We start from the raw sequence: 13,493 nt of genomic DNA, 5'->3' as shown, positions 1-13,493 counted from the left end.
TGAGAACAAACGCTCATAAAAATGTAATTAATTTGATATATTGTCCAGCCCTATGTGGATGTCTGGTTCAGGTCCCAGGCTCCCAATGACTGTCATGATTATTTATTTACAAGTTCATGGCAATTTCCTCTTCAGTACCTGATAGAGCAGACCCAGAAGGTGTAGGCGTTAATTTCAAGGCCCCTGGGCGGTCCATTTACTTTGTGCGGTGAAAATCATGTGATGAAATCCTGCAATCCCAATAGCAAGCAATGCAATCCAAGGGTTGGCTGGACTGCAGGCCGAATGTCCGGAGCTGCTGATGGCAGAGCAGTAGGTAACTGAACAACAGCTTGTTTGAACAATATAATATATCTTGAAACAGTCAAATGTTTTACCAATCATAAGTGGGGTACTGCCCCTAACACCCTAATGGACGGGCCACCAATGTCGCCTGGTGATGTCACGAGGTGAGAGGCCAAAACTCCATCCCACCAAAACTGGCAAAAAAGTCTTCAAACAGTTCTTACACTAAAAGGGCATTATCATCTTTTTCACAATTTCACATTATTATTCCAACCTCATGATGTGGAAAAATATATACAGTTGAAGTCGGAAGTTTACATACACTTAAGTTGGAGTCATTAAAGCTCGTTTTTCAACCACTCCACAAATTTCTTGTTAACAAACTATAGTTTTGGCAAGTCGGTTAGGACAGCTACTTTGTGCATGACACAAGTAATTTTTCCAACAATTGTTTACAGACGGATTATTTAATTTATAATTCACTGTATCACAATTCCAGTGGGTCAGAAGTTTACATACACTAAGTTGACTGTGCCTTTAAACAGCTTGGAAAATTCTAGAAAATCATGTCATGGCTTTAGAAGCTTCTGATAGGCTAATTGACATCATTTGAGCTAATTGGAGGTGTATCTGTGGATGTATTTCAAGGTCTACCTTCAAACTCGGTGCCTCTTTGCTTGACATCATGGGAAAATCAAAAGAAATCAGCCAAGACCTCAGCAAAAAAATTTTTAGACCTCCACAAGTCTGGTTCATCCTTGGGAGCAATTTCCAAATGCATGAGGGTACCACGTTCACCTGAACAAACAATAGTACGCAAGCATAAACACCATGGGGACCACGCAGCCATCATACCGCTCAGGAAGGAGACGCGTTCTGTCTCCTAGAGATGAATGTACTTTGGTGCGAAAAGTGCAAATCAATCCCAGAACAACAGCAAAGGACCTTGTGAAGATGCTGGAGGAAACAGGTAGAAAAGTATCTATATCCACATTAAAACAAGTCGTATATCGACATAACCTGAAAGGCCGCTCAGCAAGGAAGAAGCCACTTCTCTAAAACCGCCATTAAAAAGCCAGACTACGTTTTGCAACTGCACATAGGGACAAAGATTGTACTTTTTGGAGAAATGTCCTCTGGTCTGATGAAACAAAAATATAACTGTTTGACCATAATGACCATCGTTATGTTTGGAGGAAAAAGGGGGAGACTTGCAAGCCGAAGAACACCATCCCAACTGTGAAGCACGGGGGTGGCAGCATCATGTTGTGGGGGTGCTTTGCTGCAGGAGGGACTGGTGCACCTCACAAAATAGATGGCATCACGAGGGAGGAACATTATGTGGACATATTGAAGCAACATCTCAAGACATCAGTCAGGAAGTTAAAGCTTGGTTGCAAATTGGTCTTCCAAATGGACAATGACCCCAGGCATGCTTCCAAAGTTGTGGCAAAATGGCTTAAGGACAACAAAGTCAAGGTATTGGAGTTGCCATCACAAAGCCCTGACCTCAATCCTATGGAAGATTTGTGGGCAGAAGTTGAAAAAGCATGTGCGAGCAAGGAGGCCTACAAACCTGACTCAGTTACAGCTCTGTCAGGAGGAATAGGCTAAATTTCACCCAACTTATTGTGGGAAGATTGTGGAAGGCTACCCGAAACGTTTGACCCAAGTTAAACAATTTAAAGGCCATGCTACCAAATACTAATTGAGTGTATGTAAACTTCTGACCCACTGGGAATGTGATGAGAGAAATAAAAGATGAATTTAATAATTCTCTCTACTATTATTCTGACATTTCACATTCTTAAAATAAAGTGGTGATCCTAACTGACCTAAGACAGGGAATTTTTACTAAGACTAAATGTCAAGAATTGTGAAAAACTGAGTTTAAATGTATTTGGCTAAGGTGTATGTAAACTTCCGACTTCAACTGTATATTTAAAACACAGGGATATCACGTTTTTTATTGCTCTGGGCCTTTAAATAAAGGTTAAATAAAATAAAAAATGCTGCCTGTTTTCTGAGACAGTCTTTTGTTGAAGGACTTATTCTTTATAGAGAGAAAAAGGGCACATGAGAGAGAGAACACTATAGGCTGATCATGCTGAGGCAAAGGATCAAAGCAGACACCCAGTCCTCATTTTTCTTTATTTTCCTGGATAGTCACCTGTTCAAGTGGGATAAGGAATGCTTTTTGGGAATTTTAAGTCCGTCAGTCGAGCACCTTATTTCCTTTTTTGTTCAAGCTGGGCTGAAGCCCATTTAGGTATGCTGTCTTTCTGCCAGGGTTTTGGTGTTTAAGTGTCTCCATATAGTGCTGAAGTTCGCCTGACATGCTCACCATTATTGCTCCAATTACTGGGTGTTTTAAACCTGTGACTGAATGGTCTTTGTCCCCGTTCTCCTGGATTCCTGTATGTCCTTACAGAGGTGATCTATCAAAAACTATACGCCACCACTATCAGGAAGCAGAGAAGGTTGGGCTATGGGTGCAGATGTGTGTGTGCGTCCGTGCATTTGTGTGTGTGTGTTGTCATGACGTTGGCCTGGGGGTGGGGGGTAGGTTTATGACAGTCATAAATACCTCTTTCCCCTGTTTCCTCTCTACCCTACTGATGTTACATTTGCAAACCCCTTGGTTAACATAGAGATTCTGGGAACATCAGAAGGTGGGGGGAAATGAACTATATTCTGGTAATCCGACCAATTGAACATATGCGGTGGTACTTAATGAATATGATGTCAGTTCGGTTATCATCTGAGACATTCTCATCAATGATAAGATGACATAAACTCTACAGTGGAAAATCAGAGTTATCGGATTCACATGGAATTGTTGTTCAATTTAAATGTTTGAATATGAAATTATTCGTGATGGGATGAAATGTGATTTTAGCTTCTAAAATGTGAGAATTGGGTTTTCATAAGTTTAGGGCTCTGCTCAATCAGTGGCCAGCCCCTGTGAAGAGTCATGGGTTATAAAACTTTTCAGACACACCCTTCTCGCTCCACGATATAAAGCCTTGACGACAATATAACCTCCTGTTCCGAGGATGTGAGGACGACGGTCCGATGTCAGAATGGTTCCGATAATAACTACAGAACGAAGCCAACATCAGCGTGAGCTTTGGTTGGGAATGGTATGAACTTTGAACTCTTATTCACTACAGAAGTGATACCTCCTAGCCGTTGAGTTAGCAACAGCAGCTGCAAACGAGGGTTAGGAAGGAACAGACAGAGTATCCCATCTATCACACAATGACGTTACTACAACAAATCCAATTGACCACCAGAGACATTCTTCAAAGGACTCGGTTTGGCAACACGGTCTTCCATCTACCACCAACCTACTGAAGCGCAGCTCAGAGTAAAAATTTATTGCATTTTCCTTTTCCAAATGGGCGGTAATTTAGAATGCATAAGATACTGTATTTACGATAGCACAGCTTCGCTCTTTGTTCCTCAGTCTTCCCACTCTTTCACTCAAACCCAGCCCCTTTTCCTTTGTGTAACAAGCTGTCATATCTGTTCCGCCCGCCAGGGACGTTTTCCTTTATGACATAATTTGTAATCAAGTTATGATTAATTATGTGTATGTGTAATTCTGTGTGATTAGTTAGGTATTTAGTAAATAAATAATTTGTAATGGTTGTCTGACGAGGAGGAGTAGTAATAAGGATCGGAGGACCAATGCGCGGCGTGGTTAACGTTCATGATATTTATTATAACTTAGAACACTAAAGAATAAAACAACAACGAGAACGAAATGAAACCGAAACAGTTCTGTCTGGTACAGACACAAAACAGAAAATATAATCACCCACCCCAACTCACGCCCTGACCATACTAAAACAAAGACATAACAAAAGAACTAAGGTCAGAACGTGACATAAGTAAACCCAATTTTGTATTGCTGATTCAACTTGTGTGCCAGGGTTCGTGAAGATAACCAAGAATTTACAACTTTCAGATGAGACTGAATTAATATTGACTGCTATTGATGTAAAATATTACTAGGTCTTTAAGAGTTTATTCGGAAGATAACATTATTTCGTGGTGTCCCGACTCTCTAGTTAATTACATTTACATGATTAGCTCAATCAGGTAATATTAATTGCAGAGAAATTATTTTATAGAATAGCGTGTCATATCACTTAATCTGGCATAGCCAAAGACACGACAGTGTGTTTGGGGAGGTTTTTGCTGTCATTGGCTTCAGATGGCCCTAAGTGTCTGTGACTTCCTCCTTGTTAAAAGACTACCCCACTCTTCTCTAACAGGCAGTAGTCAAATGAGATGTTTCATTGAGCCGGAAAAATCTTATGGGGTTGGAGGAAAAGACATTGAAAGGAATAACAGCAGACAGAGGTCAGGGGTCACAGTCATTGGTCTAAGGATAGTTCTAAAGCATGTGACCTGGTCATGGATCAGCTGTGGATGCTTAGAATACTCTTTGTTGCTGTGGTCCATGTACATATTTCAGCAGAGATTACAGCCTGGTCTCATAGACTAGATGTAACATAGTCAATGATATGTTACGTTTGGTATGGTTACATAAGACAGATGTATGGTTACATAAGACAGGCAAAAACGATAAGTAGGGTGGCTGGTTGGGTTGGCTGGGGTGGATGGGTGGGCATCCACCCCACCCAACCCAACTCCTAGCCTAGCTAATGTTAGCCAGCTAGCTAATGTTAGCCACCTAGCTAGAATTCATATCATACATTTTGCAAATTCATAACATACAATGCTGTGAAAAAGTATAGGTCCCCAAACTGATTTTTTAATATTTTTTATACTGAATGTTAGAACTTCAACGACATATTTGGTGAAAGGAACCTGAGTGAAGAAATAACACAACAATTACACACTTATTTCAGGTATTTCATAAACAAAGTTATGCAACACCCAATGCCCCTGTGTGAAAAAGTAATTTCCCCTTTACACTCAATAACTGGTTGTGCCACCTTTAGTTGCAATGACTCCAACCAAACGCTTCCTGTAGTTGTTGATCAGTCTCACATGTTGCTGTGGAGGAATTTGGGCCCACTCTTCCACGGACGACATAGGTCCTATTGTGCCTTCCAAAAACCAAACACTGCATTCCACAGGAAGAACCTCATACCAGAGGTCAAACATGGTGGTGGTAGTGTGATGGTTTGGGAATGCTTTGTGCCTCAGGACCTGGATGACTTGCCTTAATAGAAGGAACCATGAATTCTGCTCTGTATCAGAGAATTCTATAGGAGATTGACAGATCATCAGTCTGTGCGCTGAAGCTGAAGCTCAGGCGGGACATGCAGCGAGATAATTATCAAAAACACAATCAAGTCTATAAGAAAATGTCTAAAAAGCAACACATTTGAAGTTTTGGAATGGCCTAGTCAAAGTTCAGACCTAATCCCAATTTAGGTGTTGTGGCAGGACTTGAAACGAGCAGTGCATGCTTAAAAACCTGCGAATGTCATGTTAGCTGCATTCATTGCAACTAAAGGTGCCACAACCAGTTATTGAGTATAAGGGGGAAATGACTTTTTCACACAGGGGAATTGGGTGTTGCATAACTTTGTTAATTAAATCAATAAAGTAAGTGTTTTTTTTTTTGTTATTTGTAAACTCAGGTTCCCTTTATCTAATTTTAGGTTTTGGTTGAAGATCTGCTAACATTTAATGTCTAAATATGCAAAAATAGAGAAAATCAGAAAGGGAAAAAACACTTTTTTGCATTGTACGTTTTGCCAATTCGTAACATATAATACAAATTGTAATTCATCACGTCATACAAAATGGGTGATGGTCATCCACAAATTAATAAATAAACATTAATAAACATCATACTAAACGGATGTCCTGGATTTACGTACAGAATAATACAAAATGCCCTGAGACCAGGTTGGAAATTATGTTGCTGCTATTGCAGAAACCGTATTTAAGATGAAGTCTATCTCATGGTCTGAAAGCCTGTTATGAACTGTCCCTCTCTCTTATCCCTCTCTGGCCTGGCAGATGAAAACATACAGAAAGGATGTTTTATCAATCTCTCTCCATTTGAAATGCTGATTTCAAGCATTTTTAAGACAACCCGTTGTTTGTTTCCCCTCAGCGGAAAACCCGGCATCTTTTCCTCTCCATGTTGAACTCATAAGAGTTTAGAGGTTTGAAAATGTTTAAACGAGTTCTCATAGATGTCTGTTTTGTTGTTTTTCATGTTGTAATTTATGCTCCTATCCAAGTGAACTTCATGAGTGGTCCTATTCTTATTTTGCTTTGGGAATGTAAAGGTTGTCATGGAAATGTTGACATGTACTGTAGCCATTTTTTGTATGATGTCATGTGACCTTGACATGGCCCTTTTTAAATAGTGAAATAGTCTACTCCGTGTAAGTGGGTTTTGCGTACTTGTAAGCACGAATGTATGTGGTTGTTAATGGGAGTTTCCATATTAAGTGGGTGTGTAATGTTATAATGCTTGGGTTGGACAGTGTGGATACTGTACTGTAAGTGTGTGTGCTCCATATGGAAATGAGAGCTAATAGGGAGGAGGCCCTTCATGCTCTGTCAGTTGACTAACATCTTGGAGCTCTCAGCCAGAACCGTCTCTTCCAGATCCAAACTATCTCTCTTCCTGAACCAAGCCTCCCTGAACACTGTGTTATAGCCCTAATGAATACAGAGGGGGCAGGCCAGCTTTTATACAGACCAGAGAGCACTCAGCAACAGCAGGCCTGAAGTTAACCTACTGTTGGCCAGCCTGGTATTAGTAATGTGAACATCTTGAATCAGTAAAACTCATCGTCTCATTAACCTGTGTTTTATGGTTACTAAAGCCGGAGGATACACACATAGTTCTTTTCATGTCTTTTTCACAGTAGTGTAGCTCCAATGGAATGGCTATGAAACCAACCCCTTTTATTGGGTAGCTAGAATTAACAAACTGTGAGAGAGCAGCATGACCCAGCCCATCATCGGTTTGTGTATTCATCTTCGTCGGCCTGTACACACACACACACACACACACACACACACACACACACACACACACACACACACACACACACACACACACACACACACACACACACACACACACACACACACACACACACACACACACACACACACACACTGTCTCTGGTATGAACCCCTCCTAGCAACAACTACCACAAATAATTCCATCTGCTGCTGCTTCCCAGTGGCAGAGCCTCCACTGACACCCACAGACCAAAATATCACCGGGCAGTTCACCCAATGTTATAAATCCCAAAACCTGAACCCCATACTGAGTATTTCACTGGGTGAAAAACTACACCCTTTCATGCTTCATTTAATGTTAGCCCCTGTGTCAGGCCTTGCCCCACTGCACTAGAGAAAAGTCAATCACTTTATTCACATTTCTAGCTCTACTGTATGTAAACTGTACAGTAAGCGTTTGGCGTGTGAGGTCTGCAGTCAGTCTTAGGGGAGTGTATGCTCTTTTTGCAGAGCATGATCAGGCAGGGTTTACAGCCATCTGTCCCATACTGTCAGGTGCTGCCCACTCTAAGTGGATCTATTTCCATACCGTCCTAACTAAGCTATTTTAGACCAGGCCAAAGTGGCCTATTTCAATTTGGCATGCAAGATAAAATTATGTCACAAAGCACTGTTATTTTTAATTTCTCATCATTATACCACCCACAGAATTAAGCCCCTAAGGCCTTTTTTCCCTTAAAGTCATCTGGCTCTGTGTCAGACCAAGAACTGAGGAGTATTGTTGGACTTTAAGATGACCAGTAGACTGTGACCCAGCCTGCTAAACTGACAGAATGCAGACTGCATAGCACAGCTTTGTTTCAGTATGGGGAAAAAACGTGACAATGAAGCTGCTAGGATAACATTTGGCCCCACAGGCAGAATGGCATCTGAAACATACAAATACTACTGCCACTGGTGTTTCAACCCACCTGGATATGATTTTTATCAGGATGTACAGTACAGTACCAGGACCATCTTAATTTAGTCTCTTGCGTTTCCATGTTATTGACCCAGACAGAGTAATTGGGATGGAGTAGAGTTGGGGGGTTTAACCCCCAGTGTGTCTCAGCCTAGGGGACTCTGGACAGGATGTCAGCACCTCTCTTTCCCCCTTCCTCCATGGGTTCCTGGTCCAGCCACAGTGGACTCCAAAATGGGATCGATGTGTTATTTACTGATACTGACAGCAAGCGGGGGGGGAAGCGAGACACAGAGATTGAAGGAGAGTTCAACTGAAGTCATGCCAAGAGATCAGAGTCCGACTCACGTCTCACAACAATCTTGGTTGCTTTTAAAAATCGGACTGTCTCTCTCTCCTTCTGTCTCTCTCCACTTTCCGCTGCTCCCTCCCACTTTGCTCTCTCTGTGCCCTCTGTGTGTGTTTCAGTGTTACTCAGTGGCAGAGTGTGTGTGTGTGTGTGTGTGTGTCAGTGTTTTTGACAGTGGCTTAGTGATAGTCACTGTCTCAGAAGTTGTGACTTTATTTAAATCTTCAATTACTTCACTTTAAGATAAAGGAAATTATAGGTGACATCATTCTTATATTCAATAACTTTGGCAGCACATCAGCACAGGTAAGAAACTCTGAACTTTGAACCCTGTTGTTGTTAATGTAGCCTACTTTAATTTCTTAGTTTTAAGTTGACTTACTTGTTCATGTCATTGTTTGGTGAATCTGTTATTTTATCAACTCATCTGCTTGTGTGGTTGTTATTCAAATATTGGCAATTAATTTGGGTCTGGAATTAATGAATTTCTCAGAATATTTCAGGGCAATACATTATTAGTCATATCAAGTAAAGTTGTGGTTCTGGTGGAGAAATTATAATGACGTATTTGATTACATGCTGTACATTTGTGGTATTTGATGGAAGGTTTTACTGGGGTTTTGATGCTGAACATGATTTTGTTCAGTGCTGGGTCATTCATTAACAAAAAAGCTAAGCCTGTTTGTATTTCATCACCTCAGGGTACCCCTTGCCTCTCACACTGTTTTCCTACCCTTGTGAGGCTCTTGATAGTCCGTGTTTTTCCATTGGACTGTGTCATCTTATTTTGATGTCGTAGTTTATTTGGGAACGCTGATTTGAGCATGGCTGATATCTACTGTAAATATTTATTGATTCGTCTTGCACTTATTCAATATGATAACAGACACCCATGAAATATGTAAGGTGGAACTTTACTCTGTAGGGTAAGGATAACGTGTGTGTGTGTGTGCGTGTGCAACCCAGCATCACAGATTATTGTGAAATAGACAAGAATTGCTTATTGGATTTTTTTTTTTGTATGCAGTACACGATTTTGTATAGAGGAATGTGGGGTAAGTTGAGCCAAAGGGGTAAGTTGAGCCAAAGGGGTAAGTTGAGCAAATTCAAATGTTTTCTTCTCAGGCGTAATGCAAGGCAATATCGTTGGGATATGAGGTAACAACAGGGCCTGGTCTATGTCAAAAGTACAAAGTGTTTGTTAGGTGTTAAGCCTTTGTTAAAAGATAGTGGATAGGTAGTGGTAATATTTAATTCAGTACAGACATTTGTAGGCGGCTTAACTTACTACATGCCCGTAGGTAACTTTTTTGGACAAGCTATGTTTTCAGAACTGTAATGTTTACATGATTTCTGATTATGTCCAGGGATACACAACGTCCTGAAATATATGTATATATATATATTTGTTAGAAAGAATACTATATTTCCCTTGACGGAGTGATGCTGAATGTAAAAATGGATAAACGTATCCCACTCTTCCCTACAGTGCATTTCAATTACAGATAAAGACAGTAGGTTACTTAAGACAGAAACGATAGGAGGGAGGATGGGATGGGTAATGTATAATGCGACCGTCTAGCAACCCAAACATTGCGTGTTCAAATCACATCATGGACAACTTTAGCTAATTAGCAACTTTGCAACTACTTACTACCTTTTAACTACTTTTAACTACTTAGCTAGCATGTTACCTAACCCCTAAACCTAGCCTTAACCCCTAACCCCTAGCCTAGCTAACGTTAGCTACCTAGCTACCTTAGCTAACATTAACCACCTCGCTAACTTAGCTAACGTTAGAAACAACTAATTGGAATTTGTGTAATGTACACAAATGCATTATGAACAATGAAAATTGTGAAATACACACAAAATGTGTTGTGAAGAAAACCATGAAATACAAAAGAAACTGTCAAGAATTTCAACTATATGAATTTTGTGTCTATTTCATAATAAGCTGTGATAGTGTGTCTGTGTGTGTGAATGTGTGTATGTGGGGGGGGGTTTGTGTGTGTATGTGAGTTTGTGTGCGTGCGTGCATTCGTGTGTGTGTGTGTGTGTGCATAAATATTAATCACTTACAGCTCAACTGCTGCACATGCATCTTTCACTGTCTCCGTGGAGCTTCGCTCTCTCTCTCTCGATCTACTCCAACTGCCCTCTGTTCAGAATAGTCGCCCTGAACCCTGGCCCATTACCCCTAACCCTGCCTGATATAAATGGCTACTCAAGCATCAAATTGCACTTTCCACAAATTTAGTTTAGAGGGGTTTGTGTACAGCCAAAATCATACAACACACATGTGCACACACACACGCGCACACACACACACACACACACACACACACACACACACACACACACACACACACACACACACACACACACACACACACACACACACACACACACACACACACACACACAAACACACACCTGGAGGGACTGTGGCATGAACATAAACATTGATTCGTCAGATGGCCTAGTGTAACCCGAGCTTCACAATATCTGATGCCAACTAAGACTTTCCATATTTCCTGGTGACATTATTCCTCCCCCAGAGAGAGAAAGCAGACAGAGAAATAGGATCTTAAACAGGGTTTTCTGTGCTGCTGTCAGCACTTCTGCCAGTGCCGTGCCCAGATCATACACATATGGTCAAGATTAGTCTGTAAACCATTTGCCCTTTTTTTCAAATCCATTTTCAGATTAACTTGTTATGATTCTGAGTATAATCCACATGTAATAATGATGCCTGTGTCATTTGCCAAGAAATGTATTGATGAAATAAGTGCGTTATGTTGTTGGGTGCGTAGGGAGCTGCAATAGGGAGAGATTATTTCCCCATAAAGTGATGAGACCCGGCCTTATGCGTACACAATCTTCCAAAGCCTTCATGTGTCATCGTGCTTTTAGATCGATTCACAGAGATGTCTGCACAAGTTCTTAAAGAGTTTGCATGACATTTCACGGTCGGGTGACCATTTATGTGTTAAGTGAGGAGATTGATACTGCTCCTCATTTGGTGTGTGTGCATTAGTGAAAGAGTTTTCTTATGTCTGTGAGTGTGGGTGGGTCTGGGAGTGTGGATGCATTTGTGTGTTTGGAGAGTTTGCATGACACTGACACAAACAAAAAACTATCTGGCTCTAGAGCTTGTACTTGTACAGACTGTGGTCTCTGCTTGTCTTTGAAACTCTCCCAAGGGCATTATTGAATAGTTTTTATATAAAAAAAACATTTTTTGACAAAAATTCACTGGAGAACCATTTTATTTCAACTTTATGATGCAGTTTGTAATGATCAATAAAGACTTAAGTGCTGCTTCAGTCCAGTTGCACTTTGCTTGATTCCTGTGGTCAGTACAGTACAAGTCTCTCACTGTTGCCGCTTGCTATAGACCTCCCTCTGCCCCAGCTGTGCCCTCGATACCATATGTGAATTGATTTTCCCCCATCTATCTTCTGAGCTCGTGCTACTAGGTGACCTAAACTGGGACATGCTTAACACCCCGGCCATCCTACAATCCAAGCTTGATGCCCTCAATCTCACACAAATTATCAATGAACCTACCAGGTACAACTCCAAATCCGTAAACATGGGCACCCTCATAGATGTCATCCTAACTAACTCACCCTCCAAATACACCTCTGCTGTTTTCAATCAAGATCTCAGCGATCACTGCCTCATTGCCTGCATCCGTAATGGATCAGCGGTCAAACGGCCTCCACTCATCACTGTCAAACGCTCCTTAAAACACTTCTGCGAGCAGGCCTTTCTAATTGACCTGGCCGGGGTATCCTGGAATGACGTTGACCTCAAACCGTCAGTAGATGATGCCTGGCTATTCTTTAAAAGTGCCTTCCTCACCATCTTAAATAAGCATGCCCCATTCAAAAAATGTAGAACTAGGAATAGATATAGTCCTTGGTTCACTCCAGACCTGTCTGCCCTTGACCAGCACAAAAACATCCTGTGGCGTTCTGCATTAGCATCGAATAGCCCCCGTGATATGCAACTTTTCAGGGAAGTTATGAACAAATATACATAGGCAGTTAGGAAAGCAAAGGCTAGCTTTTTCAAACAGAAATTTGCATCCTGTAGTACTAACTCAAAAAAGTTCTGGGACACTGTAAAGTCCATGGAAAATAAGAGCACCTCCTCCCAGCTGCCCACTGCTCTGAGGCTAGGAAACACTGTCACCACCGATAAATCCACTATAATTGAGAATTTCAATAAGCATTTCTCTACGGCTGGCCATGCTTTCCACCTGGCTACCCCTACCCTGGTCAACTGCCCGGCACCCTCCACAGCAACCCGCCAAAGCCCGCACCATTTCTCCTTTACCAAAATCCAGATAGCTGATGTTCTGAAAGAGCTGCAAAATCTGGACCCCTACAAGTCAGCCGGGCTAGACAAGCTGGTCCCACTCTTTCTAAAATGATCTGCCGAAATTGTTGCAACTCCTATTACTAGCCTGTTCAACCTCTCTTTCGTATCGTCCGAGATTCCCAAAGATTGGAAAGCTGCCGCGGTCATCCCCCTCTTCAAAGGGGGTGACACTCTAGACCCAAACTGCTACAGACCTACATCTATCTACCCCGTCTTTCTAAGGTCTTCGAAAGCCAAGTTAACAAACAGATTACTGACCATTTCTAATCCCACCGTACCTTCTCCGCTATGCAATCTGGATTCAGAGCTGGTCATGGGTGCACCTCAGCCACGGTCAAGGTCCTAAACGACATCATAACCGCCATCGATAAGAGACATTACTGTGCAGCCGTTTTCATCGACCTGGCCAAGGCTTTCGACTCTGTCAATCACCACATTCTTATTGGCAGACTCGACAGCCTTGGTTTCTCAAATGCCTTGCCTGGTTTACCAACTACTTCTCTGATAGAGTTCAGTGTGTCAAATCGGAGG

At 41.6% G+C, this 13,493-nt stretch overlaps 1 protein-coding gene across 1 annotated transcript in view; it reads left to right on the top strand.

Annotated features, from left to right (window-relative positions):
- Positions 1-8,698: 8,698 nt before the first annotated feature.
- LOC112248996 (palladin-like) overlaps positions 8,699-13,493 on the top strand; it is a 102,343-nt gene continuing 97,548 nt past the window's right edge. The window contains 1 exon segment of the mRNA XM_042320136.1: positions 8,699-8,876. The gene's annotated coding sequence lies outside the window, so the exon portion shown is untranslated.

This window comes from Oncorhynchus tshawytscha, linkage group LG01 (genome assembly GCF_018296145.1).
Source record: "Oncorhynchus tshawytscha isolate Ot180627B linkage group LG01, Otsh_v2.0, whole genome shotgun sequence".
Classification (NCBI taxonomy): Eukaryota; Metazoa; Chordata; class Actinopteri; order Salmoniformes; family Salmonidae; genus Oncorhynchus; species Oncorhynchus tshawytscha.
The sequence above is the reverse complement of the archived record's forward strand: the minus strand, read 5'-3'. Positions and strand labels throughout refer to the sequence as shown.